This window comes from Stegostoma tigrinum, chromosome 5 (genome assembly GCF_030684315.1).
Source record: "Stegostoma tigrinum isolate sSteTig4 chromosome 5, sSteTig4.hap1, whole genome shotgun sequence".
NCBI classification, from domain to species: domain Eukaryota; kingdom Metazoa; phylum Chordata; class Chondrichthyes; order Orectolobiformes; family Stegostomatidae; genus Stegostoma; species Stegostoma tigrinum.
This window is the reverse complement of record NC_081358.1, coordinates 73,169,283-73,184,609: the sequence shown is the minus strand read 5'-3', so window position 1 is coordinate 73,184,609 and position 15,327 is coordinate 73,169,283.

The window sequence follows — 15,327 nt, the reverse complement described above, 5'->3', positions numbered from 1 at the left end:
TGGGTTTTGGGCACAAAGTATTATCCCCACCACCCCAAGCAAAGACTACATTAACTATACTTGGACAGAGCTAGACTTGAAGGCAGCATTCGGAGGTGGGGGAAGGATGCTGAAGTGAATGTGTCCTGAAATCCTTCCCTCCTCATTGCCATTTGGCTGCAGTTCAGTGAGTTCCTTAGTGACCAAGTCAGGGCTTCCCTTCATGCTGTGTAAAGTGGCAGACAGAGTGTACGTATCATTGTCTAAACCAACATGCACTCAATTGCTTGCTGCATTTGATTCTCACACGCATGTACTCTTTCATTGGACGTACATATCAGCGCAAATGCCTCAGACATCATAGATTCCCCCATTTGCTCTTTGACTGTGCACATTGCCTGTGAAGGTGCTGCTTGTAATCACCTTACTCATTGCTTCCCCACAAGTCCTATTTCACAGACGATCCCTAAAACTCAGCAAGGGCAAGTTTTGGGGCAACACAGTGGCTCAGTGGTTAGCACTGCTGCCTCACGTCGCCAGGGACCTGGGTTCAATTCCATCCTCTGGTGACTGTCTGTGTAGTGTTTGCACATTCTCCCTGTGTTTGCTTGGATTTCCTCTGGGTCCGCCAGTTTCCTCCCTCAGTCCAAAGATTTGCAGGCTAGGTGGATTGGCTAGGCTAAATTGCCCATAGTTTTCAGGGATACGTAGATTGGGTGGGTTATGGAGGGGATAGGTCTGGGTGGGATAGTCTGAGGGTCGATGTGGACTTGTTGGGCTGAAGGGCCTGTTTCCACACTGTAGGGATTCTATGAATTCTATCTACATCAAGCTAAGATGTAAAGGCCACTTTTAAGACCTCCTAATCTCTATGGAGGAGACAATACTGACCAATATCACTTGTTGGTAAAATTAGGCAAAGGGCAGGGCTGAAATCACTGAAAAAAGATGACAGGACCTCCACAACTAATTATCTTCTTTATATCCCACCTTCCTTTAATTTCACAATCACTTCTGACTGACAAGCTGCAAATGATGCACTCTTACTTGTCGACAGTCAAACTTCCATCCCTGCTCCATTCGCTATAATTTTACCTGTGACTCTTGTTCCTTTCAGTTACCCAAAAACTTCAGCATAGCCAGGCTATTGGGAAACATTAACTAGAAAATGATGGTGAGAGTATCATTTAATTTCACACAATGTTATCACCTCAGGCCCTTACATTGGGCGCATTTTAGAAGATATATCAGAAGTGGGATCTGCAAATGATTAGAAAAGCAAAGAGGAATTATGAAAAGAGACTGGCACCTAGCCTACAGGGAAACACCAAATTTTCTATAGGCACAAAAATAGGAAAAGATAGTAAAAGGAAGATTAGGGCCAAATAGGATACAGAAAGGGAGGACAGATGTCCCAGGGAGGTGTTAAATTAATATGTTTCACCTTTGCTTATCTACAAGGCAAATACTGCATACACAATGGTGACAGAGAAGAAAACTCACTCACTAGAGGGATCTGAAATTGTTAAGGTGGGTGTATTGGAAAGGTTGTCGGTACTTAGAGTTGATAAGGCACAAGGACCAGATGAAGTGCATCCAGAGACATAAAAGGAAATGAGAGTAGAAATTGTAGAGACATCGGACTCAGAGGGGTGCCAGAGTACTGAAGATTATAAACATTAAGTCCTTGTTTAAAGATGTTTGTAAAACTAGGCCCAGTAATTGCAGACCAGTCAGCTTAACTTCAGCAGTGGAGAGATTTCTAGAAACAGTTATTTTGGATAGGATTAATGGCCACATAACAATATGGTTTAAATCAGAAGAGCAAGCATTAACTTGTTCAAGGAAAATCATGTCAAACTGATTTGCTGAAGTTTTTTGAAGAGGTAGTAGAAAGGGTGTAGAAAAGATTTACAAGGGTGTTCCTGAACTGGAAGATTTGAGTTATACGGAGAGGCTGAATCGGCTGAGGCATTTTACCCTGGAGCGTCTAAATCTGAAGGGTGACATATTAGAGGTATATAAAATCATGAGGGGCAGGGATAGGGTAAATAGCTAAGGTCTTTTTCCTGTGGTAGGGGAATCCAAACGAGAGGTCATAGTTTTAAGTTGAGAGGGAAAAGATTTACACCGGGCCTAAGAGGTAACTTTTTCATGCAGAGGGTGGTAGGGATATAGGCCAAGTGCTAGCAAATGGGACTAAGTCAAATTGGGAAGAAGATGGTGCAGAGGAGTTGGACTCAAGGGTCTGTTTCTGTGCTGTATGACTCTATGACTCTGTAGTTCATGAGGGAAATGATGTTGATGTTGTGTACATGGGCTGTTGCAAGGGTTTTGATACAGGGCCACACAATTTATGCGGAAAGTTAAAGTTGATGGAATAAAAGAGACAGTAAAACTAGGATACAAAACTGGATAGGAAACAGACAGTAATTGTTAAGTTGTATTTTTCAGACTGGAGGAAGTTGTAGTGTAGTGTACTTCTCTTAAATGTCCCCATTGGAAACCCTTTTCCTATATATACATTTAAATGACCTAGATCTTAATGAGCAGGGGACAATTTCAAAGTTTTCAGATATCAGAATACTTGAGAGCACTGTAAACCATGAGGACGACTGTTTAGAGCTTCAAAAGGACATTAACAAGTTGGTGGAGGAGACAATGTGTATGAAGTGCAATGTGGTGAATTTTAAAGTGATACATTTTGGCACAGGGGACATACAGAGATAATAATAAAGGGTATTATCTTAAAGGATGTACAGGAGCAAAGAGATTTGGGCGCACATGTATAAATGGCAGGATAGACAGAAAGAGCAGGTAACAGAGCATTCAGCATTATAGGCTTCATTAATTGGGACATAGAGTACAACAGGATGGTTTTGCTGAACACACACAGGACACTAGTTAGACTTCAGCTGAAGAACTGTGTACAGTTCAGGGTGCTACGCTTCAGGAAGGATGTCAACACATTGGTGAGAATGCAGAAGAAATTTACAAAAATGCCTTCACGAATGAGAAGCTTCAGTAAAGATGATAGATTGGAGAAATTAGAACTGTTTTCCTCGGAGAAGTGAAAATAAGAAAATATCAGACAGAAGTTTTCACAATCAAGAAACTGTTTCTGCTTGTAAGAGCATCAAGCACCAAGCACCAGAGAGCACAGTTTTAAAGTGTTTTTGCAAAAGAAGCAAGCATCTCTATGTAAAAAATCTCAAGATCCCATATGCCTTATTAACCACTTTCTCAACCTATCTTGTCACCTTTGACCGATATACCTGGTCCGCCTGCTCCACCAACCACTTAGGAATTGCATCCATTATTTCATCTCGCCTTTCATCAATTTCCCTATTAACATGTATAACTTCACACTTTTCCATAATAAATACATCTGTCATATGTCAATCCATTCCACTCGCTCATTCGTGTTCACAATCACTGTGGTCTTCACAGGTCACAATATTTCCAAGTTTTGTATCATCACAAATTTTGCATTGGTGCTCGGCACATCCAAGTCTAAATCATAAATATACATCAAAGAAAGCAGTGGTCTTAATTCTGATCCCCACCAAACATCAATGCATACCACTTACCAATTCTGAAACTAAACATCATGGTTAATTGGCTGGAGGTCTGCAGACTGTGAAGTGTGGACATGAGGCTCACAGTAACACAAATAAAAGATGATAAGGTGAAGCTCTGAATGCTGTGAGAATGCTGACTGATCAAGGTTATTGCTGTAAAAGTGATAGAGTTGTGATTCTATGACTGAAGCTAGGAATGCACTTTGAAGCAAATATGGCATTGGAAGATGTGCTCACTGATCTTGAACTTGTGCTGCATCCAACCCCTGGAGGCTAATGCTTTGTTTTCACAACTACCTGCTTCTAGGGTACCTTCTGCCCTGCTTCAGAGTACAAAGTACTTACACCACTTGCATTTCAGTCATAGGATGTGGATTAATAACTCATCATAATTCCCATACCTATCCAAATTAATCCTCAAGGATTCTAAGATGTTGCAGGACACAGAGTAAGTCTAAACCAGTAAATTCTAGAATAATAAATGTGTCCTCACCTGCATAATTCCCTTTATTGTCTTTTATCAATATCTTTTCCTTTCTGTGTCTTTGTCTTGTCACCCTGTGGTTACTTTTTCCCTTAGAGGGAAAGAAGGTTATCTCACGTTTACAAGTCAAGGGGAGTTGTCTGATACGAAGTCAAGCATTCTATGATAGTACCTATGAGTTGAACTGTCCCTTTCAAAATATCCTTGGGGACTGGTAGAAACTCTTGTATCAGGCAGAATGAATGAAAGAAAAAGTATTTTCAATAACAAGTTGCTTAGTGGTTGGCCGTAGCAGGAATAAGTTGCCATGACATCCAGGTGCTGAGAGAGACAGCATACGAAAGAGCGAAAGGTAAGTGGAGTTATCTGAGTGTTAGAGAATATTTATTCAAGTAAAATCTTAACTTAACCTTGGTTATACTTGTGAGGTCACTCAAACTCTCCAATATATGTGGCAGCTCTTGGCAGTTTGTATTGACTCCGTCCAGGTTTCCCCAAAGTCTGGCCCAATCTTCACTTCCACCAGGTTTAAACCTAACCCTAACCTTTCTTATTGTCAGTGTCTGCAAGGTCCTGGCTCCTTTGAGAATTGAGCTGAGAAGAGATGTTATTACTTAATAAGCTTCAGTTTTTAAATTGTTGAAATACTCCAGAAGTACGTTATTTCCCCGCCTCCCTGAAAGTGTATGTTAATATGGGAATATTTTCTTGGCTTCCAATGATTTCTGTATGGTTGATTAGGATTTTTGGAAGAAAACTGTAGTGGTTTCACATTAGCAATAAGAAAGATCGCCCAACTGCAAAGCTGTCAACTGATCAAGAGTCCAGGACATCACATGACAAGTTTTTTTTTCAGACATAGTGACTAGTATATCATCTTTGGTTATGCTTACTAAAGGTTTGATACAATGGCTTAGATAATGCTGTGTCTCTAATTCAGCAAGTTTTAATTTCAAGTGTCCCTTCAGAGCTACGTTTTATTAATGTAGTAATGTATTTTACAGCATGTGGGATCATCAAAAGTAGGCATGTCTGCCTCAGAATTTATTTAAATATTAATTGATGATAATGTGAATGATGCGCAATGGCAGACCTTAGGAGGATATAGATCGACGGATGAAATGGGTACACACTTGACATATGAATATCAATGCACAGAATCATGAAGTGAAGCATATCAAAAGAAAGAATGAGGAAAGATTATGTAAATTAGATGTTACAATTTTACTGTTGGTGCAGGAATAGACAGATTTGACAGTTCATTTATGCAATTCCTTTAATGCAGGCTAGTTGAAGTCAATGAAAATTGGAGAAAATCTCTCCACTCATTGAAATCATATCTGAAACAAAACAAGATGTTTGTTGTTTCCAGAGACCAATCAACTCTGTCTTGAGACACCACTCCAGGAGTTACTGGAGGGTCAAGAACATCTCCTAAGGGCTGCAGAGGAACTTGGAGTGGGAGAATAAGGATCTCATTGTTGTGGTCTATTTCGATAGCAATGACCTAGGTAGAACTAAGAAAGTGGTTCTACTAAGAGGGCGTGAAGGACTAGAGTCTTGATTAAAAAACAGAATCACAAAGGTAGTAAACAGTGGATTATTATCTGAGTCAAACAAATTGGCATATGGTGAATAAGAGCAGAATGTTAAGTGCAAAGTTCAAAGATTGGCGTGAAAGAAATAGATTTTGCTTCATGAGGTAGTAGTACCAGAACTAGGGAAGCAGGAAGTTATAATTATTGCAATGGGCTTTACTTGAGACTCACTGAGACCAATATTTTGGTGATAGAGAGGGCTTAAAGTTAAATAGTTCGACGGAGGATTGCGTAAGAGGAGATTTAAAAGTTAATGAAGAAAGGACATGTAGCAGTATAGATTAGCAATATGAGTAATGATAAAAGCAGAATGTAGAGATAGAGTCAGAACCTATACACACCAGCAAATCGGGTCAGCATAAGAAAGAAAATGTAAAGAAAACAGAATTAAAGGCACTTTATCTGAATGTACACAGTATTCATCACAAGATCAATCAATTGATTGTACAAATAGAAATAAATCAGTACAATATGATGGCCATTAAGAGACTTGAATGCAAAGTTGTCAGGGCTATCAACTGGAATATTCAAAGCTATTTGAAAATTTGACAGGACGAGAAGAAAGGAAAAGGGGTAGAGCTCTGGCAACAAATGATGCAATCAGGACAGCAGTGGGATGAGACCTTGATTTGAGGGTCAAGATGAAGGGCGTTGGTAGTGACATAGTGGTAATGCCACTAACTAGTAACCCAGAACACTAGGCTACAGCTCTAAGGACATAGGGTTGAATACCACCCTGATGGATGGTGAAATTTGAATTCAATAAAATAGCTAGAATAGAAACAGCAGATTCAATGGCTTGCATATAACAATTGTCAATTGTTGTAAAAATTCATCTGGTTCACTAATGTTGTTTTGGAAAGAAAATCTGTCATTCTTACCTAGTCTGATCTATGTGTAACTCCAGACCCACAGTAAATGTGTTTGATTCATGACTACCCTTTAACTTTCACACATATTTCATTTTGTGAGGTGTGGCAAGTGTTAGTGGCAGTGGGATATGGGTTTCCCTGTTTCTTCAGCAAAGTTGAAATAGTGCTTTTCTCTGCTTTTCATCAAGGGAACTCATATTAAATTGTTTGATTATATCAGAGTGGTTTAAATACGCATTACCCAGGATCAGTTTCAGTGCTCATTCTGAATGCTTTTGAATTTATTCACATGCTCTTTGTTAAGTCCAGCTTTCCAAACCACTGATGCATATTCAACAATGCATCTTAAACAACTATTAAATGTAAGAATAGGTCAGTTTAAGCTACAATGGGATTCTTGAAAAGATATAGTTTATGAAGTCTTACATTTCCTCTCTTAGGCATTTCATATACTTAGAAATTGAATATTGCTAACAGTTTAATACAAAATTGTTACATAATCTCAGTATTGTCTAAGTTGATGAGAGGAGAATCAAGAGGATTGTGCATGAACTGCAACTTGAATTTGGTGGGGGGTGAAAATAGCAAAGAAAAGGAAATACTGGTGAGGTAGTTTATAAATCTCTAACAGTAGCTATGCTATGGGATCTAATAAAATGCTGTAAATAATAGGGTTGAAAGTAAGGTACTCGATAATCATGTACAATTGTAATCTTTATTTAGATTTGGCCAATAAAACTGGAAAAAATAACAAAAGGGTGATTTTTACAGAGCATTTTGAACAATTACTTCGATCAATACATCCTTGAACAGGAAGGGAACATATTATTTCAGATCTGGTGATTACAATGAGACAGCATTAATCAATGACATTGAAGGGGAGAAATGTTTGTCTAAAACTAGTGTCTTTAAGTTTATATGAATATTCACAAAGATTTAAAAAATGAGTTGGCTACAGTGGTCTGGGGAAATAGATTAGAAGTGATAATAGATTCTCCCACCCCTTCGGTGGATAATTGTTCAATCAGGTGACCATCTGGATTGCTTAAGTGACATCCATCAAAATTTTTATTTCAAGACCAGATTATAAATATTACTTATGAAATCCTACTGGTGTAGAAGATGAAGCCACTGGCTTATGGCATATATACTTGTCCTGAAGGAAACTTGTTCATCAGCACAAATGCTAATATTCCTTCAATGATGGAGACTTCTTCATGTGAATCTGTCTATGTTTCCTTTTTCCCACGTACTGGGATCTAATATACAAGCTTAAAGCCTGATTTCAGAATATGTCTGTATCTTAGTGTGGGCTTCCATGCTCAGCTGTCACAGAATATTGCCTTGATATGTAGGAATCTGTGTCTTTTGGATATACCAGGGTAGTCAAGCTCTGACGAACATGCTCTCAAAGCCAGATATGCAATCTTACAAGAACTTTGCTATTAGCAATTTTGTTCTGTCATAAAATGTTGCAAAAGCCCTTAAGAAGCTAAGGTGGTAACAAGTTGCTTTTTGTGATATTGATAGGTTCACCATGTCTTACAATCATAGAGAAAAAACAAGCAGGAATAGGCCATTTGGCGCTTCAAGGCTGTTTCACCATTCAATATGATCATGACGGATCATCTGACTCAGTACCCTCTGCCCACTTTCTGAAAATCCATTGATTCCTTTATACCTAAGAATTATATCTAACTATATTTAGAAGTGATATGAGAACAATCACATGACAGATCTTTCTTTTGAGATACATTTCATTCTGATAACAAAGTCTATGTGTGAGTCTGCCAAATGGAACAGTTATTTGGACTAGAAATATTTTTCTGTCCATAGATGCTGCCAGAACTCTTGAGACTCTTGAGCTCTTTCTGTTTTCTTTCCAAATGCTGAACTGTGGAGTTGAGCAATTATGTCACCCAACATGGTGTTGCTAGATTGGGTATTCATAAGAGAGTAAAATTTCCAAAGTGAGTTGAGGGGTGGTATGTTGATTATAATTTCTGGAGCTAGTGGCCTGGAGCAGATGTTACAAGTTAAATAAAAGGGTTGGTTAAAAGCTGGGAGTCTCAAAGCTGATGAGGAAACTGCGATACAGAATGGAGCACGAAGAATGTAGGCAGGAGGCACCTAGGGTAACATACAGAGCCTGCAACTCACTCTCTAGTGTGCAATCTGGAAAGCCTTTCATCCTCTACCAAATCACAAATGCATAATGATGATGAAGAATTGCTACAAGCATACCCAGAGTGGACAAAGTAAGTTTGTTTTATTTTGACTGTGGGAGTGGGATACAATTATGGGAGATATGAGGCCCTTCAAAGGCCAATTGTACTAATCCAGGTGCTCATAGATTCAAAATGACAGCCATCTTTCAATGTATGTGTAGCTCATGCATTGACCAGCAATATATATTATGGCCACAAGCAATTTTTTACATGTCATTGATCATTACAAATTAATCATAGTAATCTCTGCGCAGCAGAAGTAATCTCAGATGACTTTAAAGTGTGATGGATGGTCAACCATTGCAAAACACATCCCAAAACAGACATAAAGACATGTGGTGGCTTTCCTGTCACATTGAATTGTATGTCAGAACATGCTCAGTTTTGAGGGTAGGGCAAGATGGTCACAATCTTATAACACTTGTAATATGCTAGTGTATTTCCACGAAATGGCTTCTTATGCCAGCATCTGAATAAGGTCCACTATATCGGCAGTCAATCCCATGGTCCTCCTTGATAGAGGCCCCCATGTCCTATTATATGTCTGCTGTGACGTAGATGAACAAAATCAGTAAATACTATTTTTTTTCTGATATTCCTCTCACTGGTTCATTGCACCCCTCCTGAATGGATCCAGCATTGGCAGATATCATCATTACTGTCACTATCATACAAAAGCAGCACAGAGAAAGAGGCAGAATAATGGCAGAAAGCCCAGGACCAGTAGCAAACTCTACCGGCTGCCAAACAGACTCCACATGGAGTAGTCAGAGTTACAAGGGCTCCTCAGGAACTGGAACAGGTCCAGGACACCCAGTGTACATTGTCAGAAATATTATTTTATCCAGTTCAGCAAAGCTCAGTGCCGTTGCAGAATGAAGATATCCTGGGATACCATAACAGATCTCTGTCATCCAGTTTATAATGTGGAACTTCATCAAATGCCTTGCTGAAGTCCATATAGACAATGTCTACCACTTTGCCTTCGTCGATCATCTTTGCCACTTCATCAAAACTCAATCAAGTTAGTGGAAACAATTAGCCATGCACAAAAGCCATGTTGACTATCCCTAATCAACCCCTGTCTTTCCAAATACATGTAAATTCTGTTTCTTAGAGTCCCCTCCAACAACTTACCCATCACTGATGACAGACTCATCAGTTTATAGTTAGAGATAACAAGGTGTGGAGCTGGATGAACACAGCAGGCCAAGCAGCATCAGAGGAGCAGGAAAGCTGACATTTTGTGTCTGGACCCGTCTTCAGAAAATCTCTGCACATTCCTCCAGTCCATGAGCACTGCACTGACCTGAGAGGCTAGGTTGGATTAGGCTTTCCTGGAGAAAGACATCAGCCCTTCTCTCCATTACCTTATCCAACAAGCCCTCCAGACCTCTGTTGCTGAAATAGCAGTTGAACTGGTGTGCAGCTGGAGTTTAAATATGACACCTGCATGTGAATGCCAAAGGTCCAAGCAACAATGACCACTTCAACTCTGTTGACTGCAAGATTGCAAATGGAGGCTGGATGGCCAACAGCGAGAAAAAGTCACACATGAGAAAAGTCACCAGGGTCCACAGAGGGAAATCATCCATGTAACTCTCTGAAAATGACAAAAGCCAAAATATGGAAAGGTTCAGCACCATATAGAGGTCCTTGTTCTAATAATTTGAGATTTCTTGAATTTGACGCAAAGGTTATAACAAACCTTCCTTGACCAACACAAAAAGCACACAGAGATTTTGGATGTATCTGTAAAGTGAGCAATGAAACCGTTAAGAATAATACTGTCGGAGAGTTAGCCTAAAATTTGTCATTGGAGAAAATGCTGGAATCTATTAAAAAGGAAGTGTAACATGATCAAAAACAAAATTGCTGGAAAAGCTCAGCAAGTCTGGCAGCATCTGTGAAGGAAAAAAAACAGTTTACGTTTCGGGTCTGGTGACCCTTCCTCAGAACTTGAAGTTCGGATAACCAGACCTGAAACATTAAGTCTGTTGTTTCTTTCACGGATGCTGCCAGACCTGCTGGGCTTTTCCAGCAACTTTGTTTTTATTCATGATTTACACCATCCGCAGTTCTTTCGGTGTTCATTATGTGGAACATGATGTTTTGAAATTCACGATAGAATCAATCAGAGACAACATGGTTTTCTGAAAGGAAACTTACGTTTGACAAATTCATTAGAGTTCTTTGAAGATGTAACAAGCAATGGAGGGTAAAGGGAAATCAGCAAGCATTTTATATTTAAATTTCCAAAAATCAATCGATGAGATGCTGCATAAAAGGGAGGTCTTCAGTCAGAAGCTCTGTGTTGAATCCACACCCAGATCTTGAAAGACAAGAAATGTGCATTCAAACTGTAACAAAACAGACTGAATATCAATTTTCAAATGCTCCCATTACATGCCAATACCAGACAGTAAAAATGCAAGAGATCCCTGGTTAGCCATTTTAGGGAAATGAAAGTCGGAGCCTCCACCATCACTATCCATAGCTATCACATAAAAGTGTACGTTGTCACACCAACTTGGACTTTCTTGGTGAACCGTAACACACTGCCACCAAATAAGCCAAGAGCTCATGGTCCTGAAGATGGTATATTCGCAAAGATAAAGGATAGGCTAATGAAATACTGCATCATGCAGCATTATCACTGTGCTAAATGGGATAAACTTCAAGCAGACCTAGCAACTGAAAACTGGGCATCTGTAAAACATTGTAGGTCATCATCAGCAGCAGAATTATACTCAACATCTGCAACCTCATTGCTCAGCATGTTCTACCATTACCATCAACCCTATTCAATGAAGTGTACAGGAGGGCATGCCAGGAACAGCACCAGGCATATCTGAAAAAGAGATGTAAACCTGTAAGAGCTGCAACACAGGACTATTTGTACTCCAAACAATAAAAACAGCAAGTGGCAGTGAGATCATAGCAATTCCACAACCGATGGATTAGATCTAAGCTCTGCAGTCTTGCTGCATCCAGTCATGAATGGTGGTGGACAATAAAATACCTCAAGGCTGCACAAATATCCATATCATAATTGATGGGGAAGCCCTGCACATCGGCGTAAAGGAAAAGGCTGCAGCATTTGCAACCAACCAAAGCTAGAAATGTTGGGTGAATGACACATTTCTAAATCCTGCAGAAGTTCCCAGCATTGCAGATGCTCGGTCTTCAGCCAATCTAATTCACTCCACATGATATCAAGAAATAGCTGAATAGCACTGATACTTAGACTATGGGCCCTAACAACATATGGGCAATAATACTGAAAACTTGTGCTCCAGAACTTGCTGCGCCCCTAGTTGACCTGCTCCAGTCTCGCTAAAACATTGATACCTACCTGACAATGTGGAAAATGCCCCTGTTATGTCCCGTACAGAAAAAGCAGGATAATTCCAACCTAGTCAATTGCTGCCCCTTCAATCTACTCTTGAATATCAGTAAAACAATGCAAGGGATAATTCACAGTGCTGCACTTGTTTTGAAATAAACTGCTCTCTGACTCCCAATTTGGGTTCTGCCAGGCACTAGGCTCCTGGTTTCATTACATCCTTGGTTCAAACATGGACAACAGAATTCTGGTTGACTGTCCCTGACATAATGCCACACTTGAACAAGCATGTTGTCAAGAAGCCTGGCAAAAGTAGACCCTATCAGATTTTGGAGGTAAGCACTCCGCTGGTCAGAGTTATACATGGCACAAAGGAAGACGTTTGCAGTTGTTGGAGGTCAATCATCTCAGCGCTAAAACATCTCTGCAGGAATTCCTCAAGGTAGTGTTCTAGACCAAACCATCTACAGCTGCTTCACCAATGACCATCCGTCCATTATAAAATCAGAAGTGGGATGTTTACTGATATTTGCGCAATGTTCAGCACCATTTATGACTCCTCAGACACTGAAACAGCCCATGTCCTGATAGTGCAAGACCTTGAAAATATCCAGACTAGATCTGACAAGGGCAAGTAAGATTCACACAACACAAGTGACAAACAACAACAATCTCAAACAGGAGAGAATCTATCCATCGCTACTTGATATTCAATAGCATTACCATCACTGAATTTCCCACCAACATCATTCTGCAAGTTACCATTGACTTGCAACTGGATTAGTCATATAAATACAATAGCTACAAGTGTAGGTCAGAGATTAGGCATCCTGGAGCAACTCACCTCCTGACTTCTAAAGATTATCTAACATCTGCAAAGCACAAGTCAGGAGTACAGTGTAAGACACCGCAGTTGCCTGAATGACTAACATTCAAGAAGCTAGACACGATCCAGGACAAAACAGTTTCTTCAGTGACCCCACATCTGCAACATTCACTTCCTGCATCACCGACACTCAGTAGCAGCAGTGTCGAAATGTTAAATGCACTGTTGAAATTCACAAAGACTTCTTAGACAATATCTTCCAAACCCATCATGAATACCTGCTAGAAGGACTAGGCCAGTTGATGCGTGGGACCACAACCTCCATGTTTTCCTCCAAGCCTCACACCATCTTAACTTGGACATATATCATTGTTCCTTCAGTGTCAGTCAATCAAACTGCAGCTCCTTTCCTACAAGCATAATGTGTCTATTTAGGGGACATAAACTGCAATGGTTCAAGAAAGCACTCACCAGCCCTTCTAAGGGCAATTAGAGATGGTAACAAAGTCTGGCCCCACAGGAAAAGCTGATATCCACTGAATGAATAAAAAGCTGCAGGAAGCAGAGTCAGCATTCTATTTTCAAATTGACAAGCTACAAATAATTGTCTGCCACGGGCAATGGTGCTAGGGCTTCAACTGTTTATAATCTGTTTTGTTGACTTCGGTGAAGGTACAGAGGGCTTTTGAGGCTCAGTGCTAATGAACAATCTTCTGGTCCAGAAAGCCTGGATTCAAACCTCATTTGCAGCGGTAATGTGTCTTAATATCCCTATACAGGTTGATTAAAAATCCCCAGTTGAATGCACAGAGTGTACGAAAACCAAATTCACTGACAATACAAAAATGGATAGAAAACTACTTGTGACAAGGACAAACACAGAGTCAGCTTATATATGTAGATCGGTCAAATGAGTAAGCAAAAAGTTGATAGATAGAGTGTAATGTGAGGAAAAATAGAAAAGCAACATGTTATTTAAATCAAGAGAGGCGACATGAGAATCTGAGTGTCCTTGCATACGAATCAGAAAATTTAGTATGCTTGTACCTTAAGTAATTAGGAAGGCAAATGGAATTCTGACCTTCAGTGCCAGCAGTGACAGATAGAGGAGAAAGTTAGGGCATATTTCTAAATGTCTGTGGGGCATTGATGAGATTATGGGCACTGTGCACAGTTTTAGCCTCCTCATTTAAGGAGTTATATTTACATTGGTGACAGCTCAAAGATGGTTTACCATACTGATTCCTGGGAGGAAGAAAACACTGAACTGATTATGCCTATAAATATTGGAATTTAGAAGAATGAGAGATCTTACTGAAACATTTAAAATTCTGTGGTGGCTTTACTGGGTCCTAGAAGGACTGGATACCAGTCTGAACACCATTGCCATGTCTGACCCATGTCCTTGCAATCTGGAGATTAGGTCACAGTCAGTTCTGCAGGTCAAGTGCAAGCAGTCTAGGAATTACAGGTCAGTCAAGAGTGCTCTTGAGATATCATTTGGGAAAGTGGGATATATTTTAGGCTTTCCTACCAAGTCAATCTGCTGGGTGGGCCATAATCAATGATGAGAGTTTGGTCAGCAATGAATGGGGGCCTATCAAGGAGCAGTCCATGAAATCCTGGGGAAAGTGGGCAATTCAAATGCGGAGATAGGCTCTGTTGTACTGGGTCACTGAAGGAATGGCCACTGTGATAGAGCCAAATGCAGATTGTAAGGTGGGACATCAGACTTCAAAGGATCTCCAGAAAGGAGAATTCAAACACATCACAATAACTCTGACCGCCAGATGTTGACTATGTTAGGTCAACAAGGATATGGCAATTTCCAAAGTCACAGGCTTTGGGGTAAAGAAGGCTCGTTATTGGTGATGTAAAGGCGCTCAACTGAAATTGGGTGAGGCTTAAATGTCCTTGAAGCCAAAGCGACAGCAACAGAAAAAGGAACATGAATGGAACATGGGATGAAATTCATGGGCTAGGGGTGAACCCTGCAATCAATTTGCACTAACACCAAGGAGAAATGTCACCATGTTGGTTTGAAGATCAACCAAGCAAGAACTTCACAAAATGGATGCAACTGTGTGCTATGTGTGTGGTTTAAGTTAACAAAGTGTGGACAGGGAAGGTGGACAGGTCAAGGAGGAGGGATGAAGTTTTTAGGTAGGAAATGGAGATGCGGCTTGAGGTGGGAGGAAGGGATGGGTGAGAGGAAGAACAGATTAGGGAGGTGGAGACAGGCTGGGCTGGTTTTGGGATGCAGTGGGGGGAGGGGACAAGTTGGGCTGGTTGTGTGATGCAGTGGGGGGAGGGGACAAACTGGGCTGGTTTTGGGATGCGGTGGGGGAAGAGGAGATTTTGAAGCTTGTGAAGTCCACGTTGATACCATTGGGCTGCAGAGCTCCAAAGCGGA